Source organism: Notothenia rossii (assembly GCF_949606895.1).
Source record: "Notothenia rossii genome assembly, chromosome: 7".
Taxonomy (NCBI): domain Eukaryota; kingdom Metazoa; phylum Chordata; class Actinopteri; order Perciformes; family Nototheniidae; genus Notothenia; species Notothenia rossii.
In genome coordinates this window covers 80,537,223-80,562,183 of record NC_136905.1, presented here as the reverse complement: position 1 = coordinate 80,562,183, position 24,961 = coordinate 80,537,223, and the positions used below count along the sequence as shown (strand labels likewise).

Genomic DNA, 24,961 nt, shown 5'->3' with positions numbered 1-24,961 from the left:
CTTCACTTTCCTCTCCAAACATTAAAGCTCCTGATGATCAGAGCAGCATGTGTTCTCCTGGGCTCCAGCGGCCCCTCTAGCCCTCACACTGGCTCCTGTGGAGGGACTGGGTCTGGCTGTGGGCATGATGGAGGACCTTGCAGGAGTACAGCTCTCCTGACATCCAGCGCTCCTGGCTCAGGCTCAGGCTGCTGCTGCTGCTGTAGAGTCCGCTCTTCTCCTCCTCCGAGCTGCTCAGGACCCCCTCTGTCACCTGTGTGCCATCCACCTCCCAGCTCACCACGGCTCCCTGAGGAGAGTAGCCGGTCAGCAGGCAGGCCAGCGTGAGCGAGCCCCCAGAGAGCTGCTCAGAGGAGGAGGGTGCCAGCAGAGAGACGGAGGGCCTGAGCATGGAGCCCGCTGCAGGGGAGAGAGACACAAGGAGCAGATGAACTTCCACTGAGGGACAGACGCTGTGAGACAGAGTCCATACAGGACACATTCAAACATTCAGAGGCTTTACTGTCATATGCACAGTAGCTGCAGTGAATCAGAACCAGAGTCAGAATACCTTTAGTAGTCCCACAGAGGGGACATTCACGCTGTGACAGCAGAAAAGAGCCAGAGACAGCTTCATGTTACGAAGAAGCATGCATACAAAAAGTATTCAAGTAAAAAAAAGTTATAATATAATAAAAAATAAAATAAAAAGTTACACAATTTACAAAATACACATCCTGTAACAGTTCTGAGGATTTAGCAGCCAGGTACATATTGCACATATTGCACATATTGCACATATTGCACATATTGTACATATTGTACATATTGCACATAATGCACATATTGCACATATTGCACATATTGCACATATTGCACATATTGCACATATTGCACATATTGCACATGGCGATGTAGATAAGCCAATGAAAAGCCCAAGGCTCCTCCAACAATGCAACATACAAATATGTAGGACATAAAACAATAAAAGATATTTTAAAAACATTCAAATAGTGCCAGAACAAACAGAATGAGGAAGGAAATGAGGGTTTGATAAATAAAATCAAATGTTAAACTTGATGTTTGGAGTTAGAGTGTTATTCTGTAGCTCTCATCAGAACAAGAATTATACATTGAAGGTACAGGACAGAGAAACTGGGGGTCAGCTGTGAGCATGAGCTGTGATCACAAGAGGAGCTGAGGCATGGGAGAACACGAGGGTTTCATTCATCAAATCAAACGGTGATACTTTATATCATTCTGCCATTTAAAATAATGAATCTTCTTCTTTGGCACTCATCCAAACTCCTGAAGAGTTACATGAAAGTATGCAACGTAATGAAGGTGTTCATGTAATGATCATTATATGAAAAGCTTTATCTCTGCTTTACAATGTTTCAGAATGAATAACTAATCTCTGCAATCATTTACTGTTAAGAAAAACAAAAAGTAACATCTTCTACAGTTGAAGACTTTGTCATCTGTTTGTTTCACTTCCTTTGAACTCTTTGAAACTAACGGACTGTGAACGCACCCTACAGCGACTCTGAATGTACAAAAACACACTTTCATTTGTTTTAACGGATCCTCAGCAGATTTTATATGAAACACTTGTTGAATGTTAAAATATATAAATATTAAAATGCAAATCACAATTAGATGTTATTACATAGCAGCTGTTCTTTGGTCAATTGTGAGCTGAAAATGTGTTTATATCTTATTAAAAAATAAAAGTAAAACGTACATATAATTCACCGTAACATCTTCTTCAATATTAAATAAAATTAACTTTGCTTAATGTTTTTAAATTCTTCAGACAAGCTTTATAGATGTAAAAAATATCAACATAATGTATAATATACAAAATAATGTCTTGATTTATCATATTCTGATTCAAAAGGAAATGTAATGTTTTGTGTTATAAAATACAAATCTCTGGTACTTACAGTGAACGATGAGTTTGGTTCCTCCACCAAAAGTGTACCACAGTGATACAAACTCATTGAGTGGCCGTACAAAAACCTCCTGCTCTGTCAACAAGCATGTATCACTGAGAGAGCTCCCTGATCTCATTGATAACAGAGACACATATACAGTTTTTAAATCAACAAAGCTTTTCTAAAGATATGGATTACATATCTGGAAGAATTAAAAAGATTTATGTCATTTCTCATCACTTTTCTACACCTGGCAGAGAAACCATTACAGTCTGCTACACAACTAACTTTGTCAGTTTTATATTAGTTTCTACACGGTTAAATGAACATGAGGCTTTGAAATAATAGTTATTAACAAATGTATTTGAAACAGAACTGAAACATGTTATTTATCTACAGTGAATCTCTGTATGTATGTTAATGTCAGACAAACAGACATATCATACCAACCACAGTGGACTCAAACTCAAATCCTCATCTCCACTCCTGATATAAATATGTTCTTCCATTCAGATGATAGACGGTGTAAATCCAGACAGTGTTCCTCCTGGTTTCGTGTCCCACGTTGCCTTCAGTGTGCTGAGAGCAGAGACATCATTTCCATAGAGAGGAGGCTTTGCATGGTCAGCTGATCCTCCAGTGAACTGAGAAGGTTTATAGTCCTGTGAGTTCAACACTGCAGGACTCACATCTGTCAGTCAGCAGAAAGCACCATGACTCTCATCACCATCCTCATCTGGACGCTGGCCTGCTGCTGTTTCACAGGTTCATTCACTCAGCAACATTTCAAATATCATGTGCTGCCTTTCCTCTCCTTTCTTTCTGCTGAGAAATCAATCATCTGTTTTTGTGTGCAGGATGCAGCGGTCAGGTGACTGTGACTCAGCCTGCAGTCGAGACGTCTGCTCCAGGATCCACCGTCACTCTCACCTGTAAAACCAGCCCTGATGTTTACATATATAGCGATGGTGATAAGGGTATGTTCTGGTATCAACAGAAATCTGGACAGCCTCCAAAGCTCCTGATAAGATATGCGAGCCAACTGTTATCAGGAACAGAACCTCGGTTTAGTGGCAGTGGAAGCGGCTCTGACTTCTCTATGACCATCACTGGACTGAAGGCTGAAGATGCAGCAGTTTATTACTGTCAGAGTTACCACCTCATAAACAGTGCTTGGGTGTTCACACAGTGATTTGTCGTCGTACAAAAACATCCCTCAGTCAGACTGCAGAGACTCTGAGCTGTTACAGCAGGAACCACCTGCAGCTGCTGAAGAGGAAGAGACTGACACAGCCCACTGAACTCAGAGCTGACAGGAACCCACCCAGCACTATTCACTTCTTATTCTTAAATATACATAATCTTACTACTCATTGAGATTAAACCCAGTTAAAAAACACATTTGAACACAAACAGCATTTCACACAAACCATATTATGATCTCTGCTTCTCACTCCAAAGTATTATTTTAACTATTTCCATTTAGGAGCCAGTCAGCTTTAGTTTTTCTCAGCTGTTGGGGCTCCATTATCTCCCTGACCTCAGATCAGAGTGATATGACCTCTGTCTCCATCAGTGTTGCAATTCCATAATTCAGAAAATCATTTTTTTTTAACTTCTTTCTTTATTTTGAAACCACCTACCCCAAAACCAATCACAGTGTTGCTCTCATTACTGAGCCAAAAACAAATGAGCTTTTAACTCTCAAGCTATTCAGACAAGCTACTGACTGTTCTAGCATCCTTGCTACCAATTGACCGATCCCAAATGTTTTTTGTACATTTCAAGACAATCTCTCTTTTATGGCAGCCAAAAATAACCCAGAGACATTTGTCCACGTCCCCAGGAGGAGGACCAAATGAACCAGAGAGACTAAAAAGGTGACACTGAAGATGCAGAAAGTGTATCTTCTTTAACCTGCAGAGAAATTAAGCAGAAACATTTCGTCCTAAAACAGATTTACTTAAGACTGGGTTCAAATCCCACCTGGACTGTGTGTTTCCCTTCAGTCAACCCACAGCAGACTGTTTCATAGTAGTTGTTTTTATTGTGAAAAATGAACTCAATCATGTTTTTCTGCAACGGGAGCATCTAAGAGACGTCTGACACAATTTGAACTCTGAAAATCAGCAAACAGTTTTTATTCCTCACACATTTTACATTTATATATTCAGCTGAATATTTAATATTCCATCTGTCACATACTTATATATAATACCTTGCTTTATATCTTGTTATTGTTCATTTGTAAATTCAACATGTATATTTTCTACTTTCTTGTTTATTTCTTTAAATTTGTATTGTTCAATGCCATGTCTTTTTTTGCTGCTGCAACACAAACATTTCCCAAACTGGGATCAATGAAGTTCTCTCTTATCTTATCTTAATAACCAGAGGAGACTGTGAAGTCCATCGTAGACGGACAACTTTTGGACAAAATGTCCTCTCCATTAAAGGCAGCTCGTTGTGGAATAGCCTCCCAACTCAGATACGGGATTGTCCCACTCTCAATAGTTTTAAAGGTCAACTCAAAGAATGGTTGAGGAACAAACAGACGTGCAATCACCGCTAAACGCACTTTAACACAGGGGTATCTCCTCTTGCACTTTAGGTAGCACTTTGATCTTATCTTGCACTTTATATATCATAGCTGCTACATTGTACTGCCATGTGGTAAATGCTTGTATGCTGCTCATGCTCTTCCTGCATATCATGTATTTATTTTTGCTATGTATATAAATGTCATGTTCTTATATGTTGTATGTGACGGGATTACGGATGGATATTAGCTCAAAGCTAAAATCCGGCTCATTTACACTTGTAAGCATTATTTTTGTTTTAAAGTGTTCATCAATGTGCACTGTCCCGGTTCAAATAAACGATTAAATGAAATGAAAAATGAACCTTAAAATAAATTCTAAAACGAGTTGGGAGCCAATGTAAGGATATGAATTTTAGTAAATGTGAAAACAACACAATATAGAACAATAATTTATTAAGAACATGCAATGGGTTATCCACTGAAGTCTTTTTTTTGGTCTTTTGCTTAATTCACTTTATGGACTTAAAAAAACAAAAAACTCTGTGTGTACCAGCAGATAGTTAAAGTGACATTTAAAAATTCAGCGTTAGAAGTTTAAACGTTAAAAGTTCAATAATATGCCTCCTTTACTACAAAATATTTTGAATTGCATGAAGGACGATCTGCTCTCCGATTAGGTGCTCATTCAATAGCTTGAAAAAGTCCTGTCGACCCCTTACTCTGGAAAATGGCAAGCATGAAATAATCATAACGCTAAAGGCTTTGAGCTTCTGGAAACGGTTGGTTTAGGTCAACACAGTTTCACTCCCAACTCGTCCTATATGTCAGGATCCTTTGGCGTCACTTTTCAGAGGCTCTGGGAGGCCCTTTAGCGTCGACTTTCAACTATCAGGGAGTCACATTGACTTGTTAGGGCTCCCAAAACGTTGGTAATAGACGACTTGAGATCGTGGAGAAATGCTCTCTGCCAACCCAGTGTCACAGCGTTTATCAACTTGTTTCTGACTCAATATCAAGCCACAATTATTGATTTTACTTCTTTATTTGTAATTGTTGTACGTCCGTCTTTTTACCGTCAGTGAGGAAGAGAGTCGGGGCTCAGAATACTGAAATCTGTTTCTTATCCTTTTTTATTATATTCTAAACCACACTATTTACTCAACAATAGGCCACAGTTATCCTTGTTTTTATTTATTTGTTCAATTGTATAATGTCGGATCCTGGCCAAACGTCAATATTGTTTTGGTAGCTTTTTAACGTTTTTTAAAAAACACATTCTTTCGACTTATTAATCATTTGACATCTAACGTGGTCGGTGGGGAGATCTCCCACTCTGTGTTTTTTGGGGGCGGGGCCTCACATAGACGCTGCAGCACCGTGCACACAGAGATCTGCCAGGACAACAGAGCGTTCAAAAGTGACAATCTACAAGGCTCGATGTGTACAATGCTCGTTTGCCTTAAGTATTTTCGCGGAAACGCGGAAACACAAGCAATCTGTCCATCAGCTGGTCAAAAGGCATCATATTCATACGGAGAAATGCACCGTTTGTAACTTCCAGCCCGAGTTAAGGAAGTTGAAAACGGTGCATTTCTCCATATGAATATGATGCCTTTTGATTGGCTGATTGACAGATTGCTTGTGTTTCCATTTCTGTTGCCCCGATTACGTGTAAGGTGGGAGAAGTACTCAGATCAAGTAAAAGTAGTATACTGCAGCCGTTAGGTAGCTTGTGATTGAATTTACTACAGCTGTTACTAAAGTCTGATTTAAGAGTTGATTATATTTCACATCATTAATCCAGATCTGTAAAGTAACTTAAGGTGTTAAATAAATGTAGTGGAGTAAAAGTACACCATTTACCTCTGGACTGTAGAGGAGCAGAAGTAAAAAGAAGCAAAAGTGGAAATACATAAGTACCTCAATATAAGTACAGTATAGTAAATCTACTTAGTTACTACCACCACTGAAGGTATGTTATGTGTGCTAGCAGCCCGTAGTCCACACTATACATAAAATAAATCAATGTTAATTCTGTTTCTATAATAATACTGTTAAAGAACCGTATCGATAAGCAGTATTTGTAATTGTTTCATTAGGCCTCATTATTTCACACTGGCAAAGGATCATCTGCCAATACAAGCACTTTTGTTCATGTTCAATCCATAATAAAATATACAATTAGATGGATCTTTTTGTCTTGTTATTATTAGCAGAGAAAATGTAATGTTTGTACAACTGTATATAATTAATTCTACCAATCTCGGTGGGAACCGGGTTAGGGGGGTCTGGAAAATATTTCCAATGACCCACTGGGGGCCTGACTGAAAAAGGTTGGGAACCACTGGACTAGGGAGTCCCTCAGAGTGATGGGGGCCGGTGGGGCTGATTGAGAGCGTTTAGCTCCAGGTCCCTGCACCGAGTAAGGGATCATGAAAAGAGCTAAAGGTGGAGAACAGATTCAATCTCACATCAATATGAAGTTGTTCTGAACCTGGACAGCCAGCAGAGGGCAGCCTGCTGGGACAATAAAGTATATCTCTTATATTTATGTTATTAAGCACAGAGGCCTTTGGTAAACTGAACAGACAGAAACAGCAGAGAGTTGAGGAACAGAAAGTTTCTACATGTTCTCCATGAGTCCACAGGGAGATGTAGCCTCTACTTCCTCCACCTCCTCTCTCTCTCTCTCTGTTTCTCAAGGACAGGTGTCTGTGTGACGTGTGAAATGTCATTTGCATGATTGTAATGCTTCACTGCTCCTCACAGCTTTAAGGTCTTGTGTCACGTAGAGTCTGAACCGTGTTCCTGCACTCATCCTGAAAACTGGAGATCATGTTGTCAGTAACTCTGCTTGTCATGTTGGGCTTTCTGTGTCAGGGTGAGAGACTTTGAAAATGTATCATCTGAAATGATAGGAGTAATGTATGTGTGGTTCAATGTTTGTCTTTTCTTTTCATGTTTGCATCCAATGTGCTTTGTCTTTAACTCTTTCTGTTATCATTTAAACTGCTGCTCCATGTTGTTGGTTATCTAACATTTCACTTCTCATTTCAGAGTCTTCTGCCAACAAGTTCCTGACTCAGACTGACACATCCAAGACTGTTAGTCCTGGAGAGACTGTGACCATCAGCGCTACAGGGAGCTCAGATATTGATGTATATCTCAGTTGGTATCTTCAGAAACCTGGACAGGCTCCTAAACTTCTTATATACTCATCATCATCTCTGTTCTCTGGAACTGAGCCTAGATTCAGTGGTACTAGATCTGGTACTCAGTACACTTTAACCATCAGTAACGTTAAGGAGATTGATGCAGGAGATTACTATTGTCTGGGTTACCATGGTGGTGGCATGTTCACACAGTGATTTAGAGCCGTACAAAAACCTCCTTCAGTCTGAAGTGAAGCGTCCTGCTGCAGCTGCAGAGGTGAAGAGACTGAGAGGAGGAGAACTGGTCCAGTGAACACAAGAGTCATCAAGCAGAACCACCATGAATCCAGATAAAGCTGAAACACACTCACAGACACTCTTCAACACCCTGTTTAAACTATATTAATGTCACCCTGAACACTAAGCTGACAGGAACTTCACCAAACACTAACTCCATATTCACACTATGTTGAAAAAATAAATACTTAAAAATCTAAACATCTACTCTCAGCTCAGATTAAAGGCTGATCTTATTTATGAGCCATAAACTTTCTGCCTCACTAAAAATCAAGTTCACATTAGGATCAAATTCTTAATAACGATAAAACAGTGAAGTAACTTTCCTTCACCACCACGTCAATTTCATTGCCACTTAAAAAATAAATATCCAAAGCTTTATCTTGTTCTGCTGATAGAAGTGCAGAATGTTATAAAACCTTTGAATGTCTCACTACTTTAAATAAAACACCAAACACTTCATCATGTTATTTATCAGAGAAAGCTTTATTAGGAACATCCTGAATCATCAACATGACAGTTACTAAGCACACTCTCATCTCTGCTGAGCTTCACACATCACTCTCTAAGTTGTTGCTGTCCAACACTTTACAGCAGTGTTGTTCTCGGCCACACAAAGCTTCACTTCCCTCTCCAAACATTAAAGCTCCTGATGATCAGAGCAGCATGTGTTCTCCTGGGCTCCAGCGGCCCCTCTAGCCCTCACACTGGCTCCTGTGGAGGGACTGGGTCTGGCTGTGGGCATGATGGAGGACCTTGCAGGAGTACAGCTCTCCTGACATCCAGCGCTCCTGGCTCAGGCTCAGGCTGCTGCTGCTGCTGTAGAGTCCGCTCTTCTCCTCCTCCGAGCTGCTCAGGACCCCCTCTGTCACCTGTGTGCCGTCCACCTCCCAGCTCACCACGGCTCCCTGAGGAGAGTAGCCGGTCAGCAGGCAGGCCAGCGTGAGCGAGCCCCCAGAGAGCTGCTCAGAGGAGGAGGGGGCCAGCAGAGAGACGGAGGGCCTGAGCATGGAGCCCGCTGCAGGGGAGAGAGACACAAGGAGCAGATGAACTTCCACTGAGGGACAGACGCTGGGAGACAGAGTCCATACAGGACACATTCAAACATTCAGAGGCTTTACTGTCATATGCACAGTAGCTGCAGTGGATCAGAACCAGAGTCAGAATACCTTTAGTAGTCCCACAGAGGGGACATTCACGCTGTTACAGCAGAAAAGAGCCAGAGACAGCTTCATGTTACGAAGAAGCATGCATACAAAAGTATTCAAGTAAAAAAAAGTTATAATATAATAAAAAATAAAATAAAAAGTTAGACAATTTACAAAATACACATCCTGTAACAGTTCTGAGGATTTAGCAGCCAGGTATATATTGCACATATTGCACATATTGCACATATTGCACATATTGCACATGGCGATGTAGATAAGCCAATGAAAAGCCCAAGGCTCCTCCAACAATGCAACATACAAATATGTAGGACATAAAACAATAAAACATATTTTAAAAACATTCAAATAGTGCCAGAACAAACAGAATGAGGAAGGAAATGAGGGTTTGATAAATAAAATCAAATGTTAAACTTGATGTTTGGAGTTAGAGTGTTATTCTGTAGCTCTCATCAGAACAAGAATTATACATTGAAGGTACAGGACAGAGAAAGTGGGGGTCAGCTGTGAGCATGAGCTGTGATCACAAGAGGAGCTGAGGCATGGGAGAACACGAGGGTTTCATTCATCAAATCAAACGGTGATACTTTATATCATTCTGCCATTTAAAATAATGAATCTTCTTCTTTGGCACTCATCCAAACTCCTGAAGAGTTACATGAAAGTATGCAACGTAATGAAGGTGTTCATGTAATGATCATTATATGAAAAGCTTTATCTCTGCTTTACAATGTTTCAGAATGAATAACTAATCTCTGCAATCATTTACTGTTAAGAAAAACAAAAAGTAACATCTTCTACAGTTGAAGACTTTGTCATCTGTTTGTTTCACTTCCTTTGAACTCTTTGAAACTAACGGACTGTGAACGCACCCTGCAGCGACTCTGAATGTACAAAAACACACTTTCATTTGTTTTAACGGATCCTCAGCAGATTTGATATCAAACACTTGTTGAATGTTAAAATATATAAATATTAAAATGCAAATCACAATTAGGTTTTATGACATAGCAGCTGTTCTTTGGTCAATTGTGAGCTAAACATGTGTTTATATCTTATTAAAAAAGAAAAGTAAAACGTACATATAATTCACCGTAACATCTTCTTCAATATTAAATAAAACTAACTTTGCTTAATATTTTTAAATTCTTCAGACAAGCTTTATAGATTTAAAAAATATCAACATAATGTATAATATCCAAAATAATGTCTTGATTGATCATATTCTGATTCAAAAGGAAATGTAATGTTTTGTGTTATAAAATATAAATCTGTGGTACTTACAGTGAACGATGAGTTTGGTTCCTCCACCAAAAGTCAACCACAGTGATACAAACTCATTGAGTGGCCGTACAAAAACCTCCTGCACTGTCAACAAGCATGTATCACTGAGAGAGCTCCCTGATCTCACTGATAACAGAGACACATATACAGTTTTTAAATCAACAAAGCTTTTCTAAAGATATGGATTACATATCTGGAAGAATTAAGAAGATTTATGTCATTTCTCATCACTTTTCTACACCTGGCAGAGAAACCATTACAATCTGCTACACAACTAACTTTGTGAGTTTTATATTAGTTTCTACACGGTTAAATGAACATGAGGCTTTGAAATAATAGTTATGAACAAATGTATTTGAAACAGAACTGAAACATGTTATTTATCTACAGTGAATCTCTGTATGTATGTTAATGTCAGACAAACAGACATATCATACCAACCACAGTGGACTCAAACTCAAATCCTCATCTCCACTCCTGATATAAATATGTTCTTCCATTCAGATGATAGACGGTGTAAATCCAGACAGTGTTCCTCCTGGTTTCGTGTCCCACGTTGCCTTCAGTGTGCTGAGAGCAGAGACATCATTTCCATAGAGGCTTTGCATGGTCAGCTGATCCTCCAGTGAACTGAGAAGGTTTATAGTCCTGTGAGTTCAACACTGCAGGACTCACATCTGTCAGTCAGCAGAAAGCACCATGACTCTCATCACCATCCTCATCTGGACGCTGGCCTGCTGCTGTTTCACAGGTTCATTCACTCAGCAACATTTCAAACATCATGTGCTGCCTTTCCTCTCCTTTCTTTCTGCTGAGAAATCAATCATCTGTTTTTGTGTGCAGGATGCAGCGGTCAGGTGACTGTGACTCAGCCTGCAGTCGAGACGTCTGCTCCAGGATCCACCGTCACTCTCACCTGTAAAACCAGCACAAATGTTTATTCCAGCTGCGGTGTTCGTAATGGTTATGATTGTATGTCCTGGTATCAACAGAAATCTGGACAGCCTCCAAAGCTCCTGATAAGATATGCGAGCACACGTGAATCAGGAACAGAACCTCGGTTTAGTGGCAGTGGAAGCAGATCTGACTTCTCTATGACCATCACTGGACTGAAGGCTGAAGATGCAGCAGTTTATTACTGTCAGAGTTACCATGAAATCAACAGTGCCCGCGTGTTCACACAGTGATTTATCGTCGTACAAAAACCTCCCTCAGTCAGACTGCAGAGACTCTGAGCTGTTACAGCAGGAACCACCTGCAGCTGCTGAAGAGGAAGAGACTGACACAGCCCACTGAACTCAGAGCTGACAGGAACCCACCCAGCACTATTCACTTCTTATTCTTAAATATACATAATTGTACTACTCATTGAGATTAAACCCAGTTAAAAAACACATTCTACGTAAAAGCAGCATTATACACAAACCTTATTGTGATCTCTGCTTCCCCGAATTAAAACAACAAACGCTCTTTAGCTTTTCCCCACATGTCTCCACTCGGTGTGCTTCACAGCAGGAGCATCTCTGGCCTCTCTGGAGTTATTATTTAATCATTATTATAAAGATCCTGATTAAAAATGACAAAGATCAATCTAATGAAGTCTTTAAAATGTTAAACTGTGGCTGATTAAAACCCTCTTATTCACATCAATCAATGAACTGATCCATTAGTTAACCTCAAATTCACATCTTAGTTCAAAACTTCAGGTTTTCTAACAACCAGTTTCATTGAAGTTTCCTGAAATGTTTTTTTGTTCCATTATTGAAATCAAAAACAGCAGGAACATCCAAGAGACGTTTAGTTTGAACATGATTTGACCCCTGACCCCCCCTGAGACCACCAGTGCAAAGCAGAGGCTTTAGGACTATCAGACGTACATCAGAATCAGAATCAAGCTTATTACCAGATACTTTGACACATACAAGGAATTAGCTTTGGTGTCTGGTGGTACGAACATAAACAATCTAAGAAAATAAGTTGCCATAGTAGGTACAAACTATAAAGACAATATAAATAAGTATTTACACCAAATATACATTTAAAAGACCTGAAAAGCTAAAACACTAAAACACTAGGACAATTAATATTATTGCAAACTACAGTGAATTATATTTAAAGTGGAGGGCTGTGCAGACATGTCTAAAATGCAGTCAGAGTTGAGCATGAACATGGCTCTCAGAATTAAGAAAGGTGTTGTTCACATGATGTGCAATAATGTAACTCTGTGTGACTGGCGAAGCCACACTCAGTCTACTATTCAACATACTTATTAGTGTGAATGCTGTTCAACTATTGTTCTTCAAATCTTTATTCTTCCGCATCTTATTATTGTGCTTTCTTCCTGTATGATCCTGCCTGTGTACATGACATAAACTGCTCACAACCAATTGCACCTTGCAGGATTACTAAAATTATTGATTGATTATTTCAACCAGATTTCGCCGTCTAACTACTTCAGCATACTTTCAGCTACAGAGACCATTCAAATATTACAATGTTCAGCTCCTTCAGGACATGTGTGCTATGACTTTTCTTTTTTTTGACATTTATCCTTTTAAAAAATATACCGCTTTTTAAACTTTTATTTGTACAATGTAACCCAATGGGAGTATACTTCAAATCCTCTATTACCTACACCGTGTTTAAAATGCTGCTCCTTCAGAATACTTCCTGTTGCAATTTTTTTTTTAAATGATGTGTACAAGTGCCTCCCGATTGAACATGCAGTGCGTTGCCACTACATTTGGGGCCTTCTGCCTGATCGAAGCTGTCACTCTGCTTTCTTTTCCTGTCATAGCCCCGCTGCCCCATCTGAACACACACCCACACAACGAGACCAGTCAAGTCCGTTTGAGATGATGTACTCACCTAAAACTTGGAAAATGTCTCTTCCAGTGGACCTACCTTCCAGTGCTTTGCAAAATAATATTTCCTCAACAAAGTTGTCTTCTGAAATAAATCTGATGTATGCAAGGCAATTCTGCGACATTTGCTACATCCATGCTCTCATCCAGCTGCAGAGCGAAACATTCACTAGCTCTCACTTGCTCCAAAAGCTGAGCAGATTTTCACTCTCAGTAGTGGCATCTCGATTCTGATTGGCTTGAAGGGAGGTCGTGCGATTCAAAAACAAAAAATATGAAAAGATTGGCATCAAAGGACACATAGATTGATAGATATGTAGTTATTAATAACATCTAAAAAAAAATAATAATAATCAAACTTAAAAAAAAAAAAAACAGTTTCCCTCAAACTTTGAGTGACCTCCCTGGCGCCCCCCCAGGGGGTCGGGGCCCCCACTTTGAAAAACACTGATCTAAGCGACCGTACTCAATGCGTAAAGTTGGGTAGTACTGTCTATGAGCCTGTCACCCTGGAGAAGGGAGTTCCACAGGGCTCTATTTTGGGGACCTTGCTCTTTTTATTATATGTAAACAATATTTGTAATCAGATGCAATTTTCTACCTATCATATGTATTCTGTTGACACTATTTTATACTCATGTGCTCCTTCTCTGGATATGGCCGTTTCCAATTTAAAATCTGATTTTATCACCCTGCAGCATGCGCTTCTTGATTCTAAACTGCTATTGAACGGTAAGAAAACCAAAGCAATGCTTTTTGCTCCCAAGTCAGCGTCCTCTTGCCTCTTCATTGACACCCTTACTGGCGTCTCTGTTAAGTTTGTGGATACATAAAAATATCTGGGCTTTTGGTTGGACAGAAATCTAAACTTTAAAAACCACATTGAAGTTCTAACTAAGAAATTGAAATTCACTCTTGGCTTCCTTTACAGACTTAAATGTTGTTTTTCAACTTCTTCCCGTAAAAGGTTGGTTTCTGGCTTATTCCTGTCCCAGCTTGACTACGGTGATACAATCTATAGATTTGCCTGTCCCACTGTTTTGGCCAAACTTGACCCACTCTACCATGCTGCACTGCGATACATCTCAAATGCACCCTATAGGACTCGTCATCATTGCACACTGTATAGCCTAACTGGATGGTCCTCACTTAGTATGCGTGGGATGCAGCATTGGTTTTTATTATTGAATAAAACCATTTTAGGAAAGCTTCCACTGTATATTTGTGCCAGATTTGCTCCAGTTTGTGACTCTTACAACCTCAGACCCAGTGCCTGGATACGGTTCCAGGTTCCTGCCGTGTGGACTGAGGCTGGAAAAAGGAATCTTTTTTATTCTGGTCCTTGGTCTTGGAACGACCTTCAATCAAGTCTCAAACTGATGGCTCTTGTCCCTATAGCCTGTTTTAAATTGAAGTTGTCTGAGGTCCTTACCACCAGCTGCTCTTGCAGTAATAAGTAGTGTACCTTTCTTACTGTCCCTAATGTGCACAATGTAGTGACTGCTGTTCGTCTTTTCTTTACTTAGTTGTGTTCTCTGTATTTTAAATGTCTGTGTTATGTGTAAGAACGTGTAACGTTGCTGCCTTCTTGGCCAGGTCAGCATTGTAAATGAGATTTTGTCTCAATGTTTTCATCTGGTTAAATAAAGATTAAATAAATGTAAATCATTTTTTATAAAGCCATGGAAAGAGATGCACGATGCAACTGAGAGACAGAATGACCAAAGAGAGAGGAGAAAATAGACGCAACAAGTCCACAAAGAAATGCAAAATGATGAGAAAGAGGCATGACGCCACAAAGAAGTGCTAAATGACTTCATAAAGAGGCAAAACAACTACAAAGAGACCCAGACAGACTCTAGATTGTTATACAGGGCGACTGCAAAGCGATAAAGCCTCACAAGAGAACTTTGCTCCGATAAAGAAGGGACTTTTATGTCACTGTATCTCAGATTCAGTGCATGATGTGAAAGATTCAAATGTCTCTCCATACTCCTGTTTCGACTCAAGAGGGCAGCATTGTTGTTTTTCATGCAGATGTAACACAGACAACTCTCAGAGAAGATTTGTTGGCCTTGATGCACAATTATCCAGTTTTTAAATAAGGTTATTGCTGGTTTTACTGCTGGTACTGGTAGTCTACATCCAGGGTGAGATACTGATTTGAGTCTACAGAGAGTGCATGAACCAGCCTTTACAGAAATAGGGTTAGTTTAGTTTAATGTTCAAACTGTTCTTCATATCAAATATTTTACATTCAGTAGCTATGTTTTATTTCTCTGTCTCGGAGCTGTAGTGGATTTGAAATGAAAGTCACTCCCACCACCAAGAGCTGAAGATGCATGAAGTGACTGCTGTATGGGAGCTAATGTGGGCCTCATGTAGTCATACAAGAAACTCCCTGGTATGAAACAGCGTACAGAGTGCTGAGCTGTGACCTGACCTGAGGTTCTGATACGCACCACCGGCACAAACGTACAGAAACTACATGAGCCCCAGTCAGAGGGGAAGTGGAACTCAAATGTTCCCCTTTCCTAATCCAGATGTTCAATTATATACATAGTCACTAAGAGAAAAAGGCCATCTCTGATGAGAGATTAATGTAAAACAGGATCTACAGTGTGACACTATGTGACTAGTGCTGTGTTGCACATTTATTAACCAGGCAATACAATACAATGCATAGATCAGGGGTGTCTCGTACATTTGTATTGGCCCTCATCAAATTCTAAAAGTATAATGGAATATGGCCCACACCTGAAACTTGAGCTTGTCTTATATTATACTTCTTAAATATATATGTTGACATATATTATACAGTAGTATTCATGAGGTAATAAGCACACTTTTCAAATACATTTAAGTTGAAAACATTTTCTAACAAATCTTAGTCGATAAAAAAAAGCCCAATATGTTTTGATAAACTTTCTGCCTCACTAAAAATCAAGTTCACATTAGGATCAAATTCTTAATCACGATAAAACAGTGTAGTAACTTTCCTTCACCACCACGTCAATTTCATTGCCACTTAAAAAATAAATATCCAAAGCTTTATCTTGTTCTGCTGATAGAAGTGCAGAATGTTATAAAACCTTTGAATGTCTCACTACTTTAAATAAAACACCAAACACTTCATCATGTTATTTATCAGAGAAAGCTTTATTAGGAACATCCGGAATCATCAACATGACAGTAACTAAGCACACTCTCATCTCTGCTGAGCTTCACACATCACTCTCTAAGTTGTTGCTGTCCAACACTTTACAGCAGTGTTGTTCTCGGCCACACAAAGCTTCACTTTCCTCTCCAAACATTAAAGCTCCTGATGATCAGAGCAGCATGTGTTCTCCTGGGCTCCAGCGGGCCCTCTAGCCCTCACACTGGCTCCTGTGGAGGGACTGGGTCTGGCTGTGGGCATGATGGAGGACCTTGCAGGAGTACAGCTCTCCTGACATCCAGCGCTCCTGGCTCAGGCTCAGGCTGCTGCTGCTGCTGTAGAGTCCGCTCTTCTCCTCCTCCGAGCTGCTCAGGACCCCCTCTGTCACCTGTGTGCCGTCCACCTCCCAGCTCACCACGGCTCCCTGAGGAGAGTAGCCGGTCAGCAGGCAGGCCAGCGTGAGCGAGCCCCCAGAGAGCTGCTCAGAGGAGGAGGGGGCCAGCAGAGAGACGGAGGGCCTGAGCATGGAGCCCGCTGCAGGGGAGAGAGACACAAGGAGCAGATGAACTTCCACTGAGGGACAGACGCTGTGAGACAGAGTCCATACAGGACACATTCAAACATTCAGAGGCTTTACTGTCATATGCACAGTAGCTGCAGTGAATCAGAACCAGAGTCAGAATACCTTTAGTAGTCCCACAGAGGGGACATTCACGCTGTTACAGCAGAAAAGAGCCAGAGACAGCTTCATGTTACGAAGAAGCATGCATACAAAAGTATTCAAGTAAAAAAAAGTTAGAATATAATAAAAAATAAAATAAAAAGTTACACAATTTACAAAATACACATCCTGTAACAGTTCTGAGGATTTAGCAGCCAGGTATATATTGCACATATTGCACATATTGCACATATTGCACATATTGCACATGGCGATGTAGATAAGCCAATGAAAAGCCCAAGGCTCCTCCAACAATGCAACATACAAATATGTAGGACATAAAACAATAAAACATATTTTAAAAACATTCAAATAGTTCCAGAACAAACAGAATGAGGAAGGAAATGAGGGTTTGATAAATAAAATCAAATGTTAAACTTGATGTTTGGAGTTAGAGTGTTATTCTGTAGCTCTCATCAGAACAAGAATTATACATTGAAGGTACAGGACAGAGAAACTGGGGGTCAGCTGTGAGCATGAGCTGTGATCACAAGAGGAGCTGAGGCATGGGAGAACACGAGGGTTTCATTCATCAAATCAAACGGTGATACTTTATATCATTCTGCCATTTAAAATAATGAATCTTCTTCTTTGGCACTCATCCAAACTCCTGAAGAGTTACATGAAAGTATGCAACGTAATGAAGGTGTTCATGTAATGATCATAATATGAAAAGCTTTATCTCTGCTTTACAATGTTTCAGAATGAATAACTAATCTCTGCAATCATTTACTGTTAAGAAAAACAAAAAGTAACATCTTCTACAGTTGAAGACTTTGTCATCTGTTTGTTTCACTTCCTTTGAACTCTTTGAAACTAACGGACTGTGAACGCACCCTGCAGCGACTCTGAATGTACAAAAACACACTTTTTCATTTGTTTTAACGGATCCTCAGCAGATTTTATATCAAACACTTGTTGAATGTTAAAATATATAAATATTAAAATGAAAATCACAATTAGATTTTATGACATAGCAGCTGTTCTTTGGTCAATTGTGAGCTAAAAATGTGTTTATATCTTATTAAAAAAGAAAAGTAAAACGTTCATATAATTCACCGTAACATCTTCTTCAATATTAAATAAAACTAACTTTCCTTAATATTTTTAAATTCTTCAGACAAGCTTTATAGATTTAAAAAATATAGACATAATGTATATTATCCAAAATAATGTCTTGATTTATCATATTCTGATTCAAAAGGAAATGTAATGTTTTATGTTATAAAATTCAAATCTCTGGTACTTACAGTGAACGATGAGTTTGGTTCCTCCACCAAAAGTGTACCACAGTGATACAAACTCATTGAGTGGCCGTACAAAAACCTCCTGCTCTGTCAACAAGCATGTATCACTGAGAGAGCTCCCTGATCTCACTGATAACAGAGACACATATACAGTTTTTAAATCAACAAAGCTTTTCTAAAGATATGGATTACATATCTGGAAGAATTAAGAAGATTTATGTCATTTTTCATCACTTTTCTACACCTGGCAGAGAAACCATTACAGTCTGCTACACAACTAACTTTGTCAGTTTTATATTAGTTTCTACACGGTTAAATGAACATGAGGCTTTGAAATAATAGTTATTAACAAATGTATTTGAAACAGAACTGAAACATGTTATTTATCTACAGTGAATCTCTGTAAGTATGTTAATGTCAGACAAACAGACATATCATACCAACCACAGTGGAGACAAACTCAAATCCTCATCTCCACTCCTGATATAAATATGTTCTTCCATTCAGATGATAGACGGTGTAAATCCAGACAGTGTTCCTCCTGGTTTCGTGTCCCACGTTGCCTTCAGTGTGCTGAGAGCAGAGACATCATTTCCATAGAGAGGAGGCTTTGCATGGTCAGCTGATCCTCCAGTGAACTGAGAAGGTTTATAGTCCTGTGAGTTCAACACTGCAGGACTCACATCTGTCAGTCAGCAGAAAGCACCATGACTCTCATCACCATCCTCATCTGGACGCTGGCCTGCTGCTGTTTCACAGGTTCATTCACTCAGCAACATTTCAAACATCATGTGCTGCCTTTCCTCTCCTTTCTTTCTGCTGAAAAATCAATCATCTGTTTTTGTGTGCAGGATGCAGCGGTCAGGTGACTGTGACTCAGCCTGCAGTCGAGACGTCTGCTCCAGGATCCACCGTCACTCTCACCTGTAAAACCAACCCTGATGTTTACACAGATAGTACTTATGGTCAATATGTGTTCTGGTATCAACAGAAATCTGGACAGCCTCCAAAGCTCCTGATAAAATATGCGAGCACACGTGAATCAGGAACAGAATCTCGGTTTAGTGGCAGTGGAAGCAGATCTGACTTCTCTATGACCATCACTGGACTGAAGGCTGAAGATGCTGCAGTTTAATCCTGTCAGAGTTACCACAGTGGTGACGTGTTCACACAGTGATTTGTCGTCGTACAAAAACCTCCCTCAGTCAGACTGCAGAGACTCTGAGCTGTTACAGCAGGAACCACCTGCAGCTGCTGAAGAGGAAGAGACTGACACAGCCCACTGAACTCAGAGCTGACAGGAACCCACCCAGCACTATTCACTTCTTATTCTTAAATACACAGATGTTAATGGATTAATGAGATTAAACCCAGTCCAAAACACATTCTATGTAAAAGCAGCATTACACACAAACCATATTATGATCTCTGCTTCCCCGAATTAAAACATCTAACGCTCTTTATCTTTTCCCCACATGTCTCCACTCGGTGTGCTTCACAGCAGGAGCATCTCTGGCCTCTCTGGAGTTATTATTTAATCATTATTATAAAGATCCTGATTCAAAATGACAAAGATCAATCTAATGAAGTCTTTAAAATGTTAAACTGTGGCTGATTAAAACCCTCTTATTTACATCAATCAATGAACTTATCCATTAGTTAACCTCAAATTCACATCTTAGTTCAAAACTTCAGGTTTTCTAACAACCAGTTTCATTGAAGTTTCCTGAAATGTTTTTTTGTTCCATTATTGAAATCAAAAACAGCAGGAACATCCAAGAGATGTTTAGTTTGAACATGATTTGACCCCTGACCCCCCCTGAGACCACCAGTGCAAAGCAGAGGCTTTAGGACTAGCAGACGTGCATCAGAATCAGAATCAAGTTTATTACCAGATACTTTGACACATACAAGGAATTAGCTTTGGTGTCTGGTGGTACGAACATAAACAATCTAAGAAAATAAGTTGCAATAGTAGGTACAAAATATAAAGATAATATAAATAAGTATTTACACCAAATTTGAACCTTAAAAGCTAAAACACTAAAACACTTAGAACAATGAATATATGACAATATATGGCAAACTACAGTGAATTATATTTAAAGTGGAGGGCTGTGCAGACATGTGTGCACAAATGTGTAAAATGCGGTCAGAGTTGAGCATGAACATGGCTCTCAGAATTAAGAAAGGAAAAGGAACAAGATGTTGTTCACATGATGTGCAATAATGTAACTCTGTGTGACTGGTGAAGCCACACTCAGTCTACTATTCTACTGAAACATGTTATTTATCTACAGTGAATCTCTGTAAGTATGTTAATGTCAGACAAACAGACATATCATACCAACCACAGTGGAGACAAACTCAAATCCTCATCTCCACTCCTGATATAAATCTGTTCTTCCATTCAGATGATAGACGGTGTAAATCCAGACAGTGTTCCTCCTGGTTTCGTGTCCCACGTTGCCTTCAGTGTGCTGAGAGCAGAGACATCATTTCCATAGAGAGGAGGCTTTGCATGGTCAGCTGATCCTCCAGTGAACTGAGAAGGTTTATAGTCCTGTGAGTTCAACACTGCAGGACTCACATCTGTCAGTCAGCAGAAAGCACCATGACTCTCATCACCATCCTCATCTGGACGCTGGCCTGCTGCTGTTTCACAGGTTCATTCACTCAGCAACATTTCAAACATCATGTGCTGCCTTTCCTCTCCTTTCTTTCTGCTGAGAAATCAATGATTTGTTTTTGTGTGCAGGATGCAGCGGTCAGGTGACTGTGACTCAGCCTGCAGTCGAGACGTCTGCTCCAGGATCCACCGTCACTCTCACCTGTAGAACCAGCACAAGTGTTTACACAAATAGCAATGGTCAATATTTGTCCTGGTATCAACAAAAATCTGGACAGCCTCCAAAGCTCTTAATAACACTTGTGAGCACACGTGAATCAGGAACAGAACCTCGGTTTAGTGGCAGTGGAAGCGGCTCTGACTTCTCTATGACCATCACTGGACTGAAGGCTGAAGATGCAGCAGTTTATTCCTGTCAGAGTCTCCACAGTGGCCCAGTGTTCACACAGTGATTTGTCGTCGTACAAAAACCTCCCTCAGTCAGACTGCAGAGACTCTGAGCTGTTCCAGCAGGAACGACCTGCTGCTGCTGAAGAGGAAGAGACTGACACAGCCCACTGAACTCAGAGCTGACAGGAACCAAGCACTAAAACACACTGACACTAAAACAATCAGCACAAAGCATGTTTTCTGGTTATAAACCTAAGACTTCTAAAATCTAATGGAATTGAAGTTGCATAATGAAACTCCCAATGATGTGTATTGTTATGGATCCTTTTGAAAAGCACTGTACAAAAGTATTGCTTCTACATCCACTATATTATACATAACTTATATATGTTTGACCTCACACATGATTATAAAATAATAGATCAAAAAATAAAGTTAAATCATCACTTGTAAACAACATTAATTACTAGAAACGTATAGACTTATAGGTACGTTTTTTGAATGCAATACTTGCAATATTAAGGGCAGAGGTGGGAATTAACTTAGTAAATGTATTAAAGTACTGCATTTAAGTACACTTTTGAGATATGTGTATACACATATCTCAAAGTATCAATAAATAAGCAAAATGTAACGTTTGACGTAGCAAAAAATCGAAATACTCAAGTGAAGTATATAATACTATATGTACTTCTACTCCACTACAATTCAGAGGTATATGGTGTACTTTTACTCCACTATGTGTATTTAATACCTTTAGTTACTTTACAGATTTGGATTAATGATTAACTCTTAAATCAGACTTTAGTTCCACCTGGAGTAAATCCACAAGCTACCCTGCAGTATACAAAGTCATTCAAACTAGCTGCACCTTTACCAGCTTTGAGAACACTTTAATAACCAATCATTACAAAACATATCATATATATTATTCTGAAATGGACCAATCTGCACAATGACTACTTTTATTTTTCGTACATTAGCTATATTTTCATGCTAATACTTTTGTACTTTTACTTGAGTAACATTTTGAATGCAGGACTTGTTCTTGTAACAGAGTATTCCTACACTCAGGTACTATTACTTTTACTCAAGTACAAGATCTCTGATTAAAGGCCATGTTCTTGTGGCCATCTCTCTTTTGGTAGTTATTTCGCTTAAATCCACAAGAGGGCAGTGCTGATCAAAAGTAGCAACACCCTTGTAAATAACCACTCTGTTGCATGCATCCAAAAGCTTGCCTAAAAGCAGGATGTGCAAATAGCGCATACAGTAGCCTACTAAACACAACTCATTAAGCAGAATTGCACATTTAAGAATAAGTAATGTAACCGCGGAGTAGATTTACTAGGTAGCAGGAAATAAAAAAAGCAGAGCTGTCGTATTAAATCGTTCTTTGGGGAAGTTGATCTTTGAAACAAGAAAATCACGTGCACCCAACCCTCCCCCTCTTCATGACTGATTGTATTTTCTGTACCTGCATCTGTTGCATGTTGTGTCGGATAATGTGCTGTCACTTCTCTCCTTAAAAGTCCGAAAATGAGCGATCAGAGAAAAAACGCGTTAAAAACAATACTCCAGCTGACGTGCCAACTTCTCTGTGCACTTTGGCTGTGAGCTTCGGGCGCCTGATAAGCCAACATCCCCCATTTTCATCAGTTACAGCGCCCATCGTAAAGGGCAAATGAAAAGTGTAACCGGGGTGAAAAGGGTGTTACATTTACTTAATTATGAATATTGTTACATCAAGGCCGAAAAATTAGGATAAGCACCAACGGTAAAAAAAAAATGTTTCCCTCCCAGATCTGCCAGCGCAGCGCCCCCCAGATCTGGCGCCCTAGGTGAACATCTACGCCAGTGGTATGGGCCGGCCCTGTCCATATGTCACGGATAGGATCATATTCTGTACTAAATAAGAGACATGTAATCATTTACAAAACATCACCATGTTTTATTTTAAAAAATAATGTTGTTTAATCCACGTTGGCGTAAGTACAAAACCATCGATTTGTTTTTTCATCAGGAAATGCAGACCGGCTCAAACAAACGATTTTTAATCATCATCTTAACGATCATTTAATTAATCATATGATCGCCGAATTGACATGAAAGCACTAATAATTGTAGTTTAATCCACGTGAGTTTACAACTACAAAAATAATCGGTTTGTTTTTGTATCAAGCGCACCGGTAACTTTCTCGTGCGCACGAGAGGCTGATACCTTAAAGGGGACCTGTCATGCAAAATGCACTTTGTACGTCTTTTATACATGAATGTGTGTCCCCGGTGTTCCAGGGAACTCACCAAGTGTCAGAAAACACAACCCTCTCTATTTTCCTCCGTACCCAAATATCTTAAAAGGGGGCTGCAACGGATCTGATACACAGATTTGAACACTTTTCTGACATCAGGACGGTGGCGCTACGGCTATTGGGCCAACTCCACCAATCAGGAGGAGACAGCCACGGACATTGCTGTTCGAAAGCGCTGGAGACGCTGTAGTACATATTTCAGGCCACCAGATGGTGCTGTTCTCACTGAATCCGAGCATGAAAGACAGTGTTAAATTGAGCGAAATGAGGAATGGATCAAATGCATGATCTGTTTGGTATTTTGAAAAATAAAACGTATAAATATACCTTATATAGGTATGGTCCTACACTATATTATTCAAATATAGCATGATAGGTCCACTTTAAGCTGAGCCGCCGAATCCCTCAGAACATCATAAAAGCCATTTTCAACTGTTTTCTGGTGAAAGTGGAACTAGGCTACTGGATGAAATAATATGAATGGTATAGGTGCAAAACATACAAAAAAAATTATGATAAAATATTTGTATATAATTATAAATCTGCAAATATTACGATAAACTCACAGCTATTTTGTGGACCGGCAGTAACACCTCCGCGGCCCGGTACCGGTCCGCGGCCCAGGGGTTGGGAACCCCTGATCTAGGTCTCTCTATTTCTCATATATGAATGAAAAAACAAGACACACGTTTTTTTGTTTTTTTAATCCCAAATAGTGTTTTTGATGACCAGAATAAATTCAGAATCTAAATCTTCTAAACTCTAGGCATTTATACTGAAACCTTGACTGAAGCAGCAGGGGAGTATGACGGTTAAAGGTCTCATGATGCTTTGCTGTGGGTCTTGATACAAGTGATTTTGTTTTAGTCCTTTAAAGTACATAAACATACATCTAGATACTTTTTCTCGACTTGCTTTCATTTAGTTTGATGGTTTTAGCAATATTTCTGGTCATGTGGTTTCAAAGGATTCAGTTTAAGATAATGTTTTGTTATAATCTGGCCTACGTTTAAGGTCATTAAGCCACATGGAGAGGGAGATTTACTTGTCAGAAGTTTTCGCTTGACATGTTTTACTGATAAAAAACACTAACTTCTGTAAACAATAATGCAAATGTAGCAGGTTGGAAATGTTATATGTTAAGTTTGACTTAAACAGACCGCTGGTGCCAGTAACGCAAACTGAGAAGCTAACATTAAGGCGTGCCAGATCAGCCACTTTGTGAACAGTGTTTCACTGCAACATCATTTGTGTGTGATGCCTGGTATTGTTCTTTCTCTC

The 24,961-nt window shown here is 39.6% G+C and overlaps 3 gene segments (V, D, J or C); 1 reads left to right on the top strand and 2 right to left on the bottom strand.

Moving 5' to 3' along the window:
- Positions 1-8,472: 8,472 nt before the first annotated feature.
- LOC307047319 (Ig lambda-1 chain C region-like) lies at positions 8,473-10,392 on the bottom strand. The segment is given in 2 exons: positions 10,361-10,392; positions 8,473-8,925 (listed from the first exon to the last, which is right to left on the bottom strand).
- Positions 10,393-11,059: 667 nt separating this feature from the next.
- LOC307046488 (immunoglobulin kappa variable 4-1-like) lies at positions 11,060-11,547 on the top strand. The segment is given in 2 exons: positions 11,060-11,111; positions 11,204-11,547.
- Positions 11,548-16,452: 4,905 nt separating this feature from the next.
- LOC307047308 (Ig kappa chain V region Mem5-like) overlaps positions 16,453-24,961 on the bottom strand; it is a 161,785-nt gene continuing 153,276 nt past the window's right edge. The window contains exons 3-4 of the V gene segment in view: positions 18,353-18,390; positions 16,453-16,915 (exon numbers count right to left, since the gene is read on the bottom strand).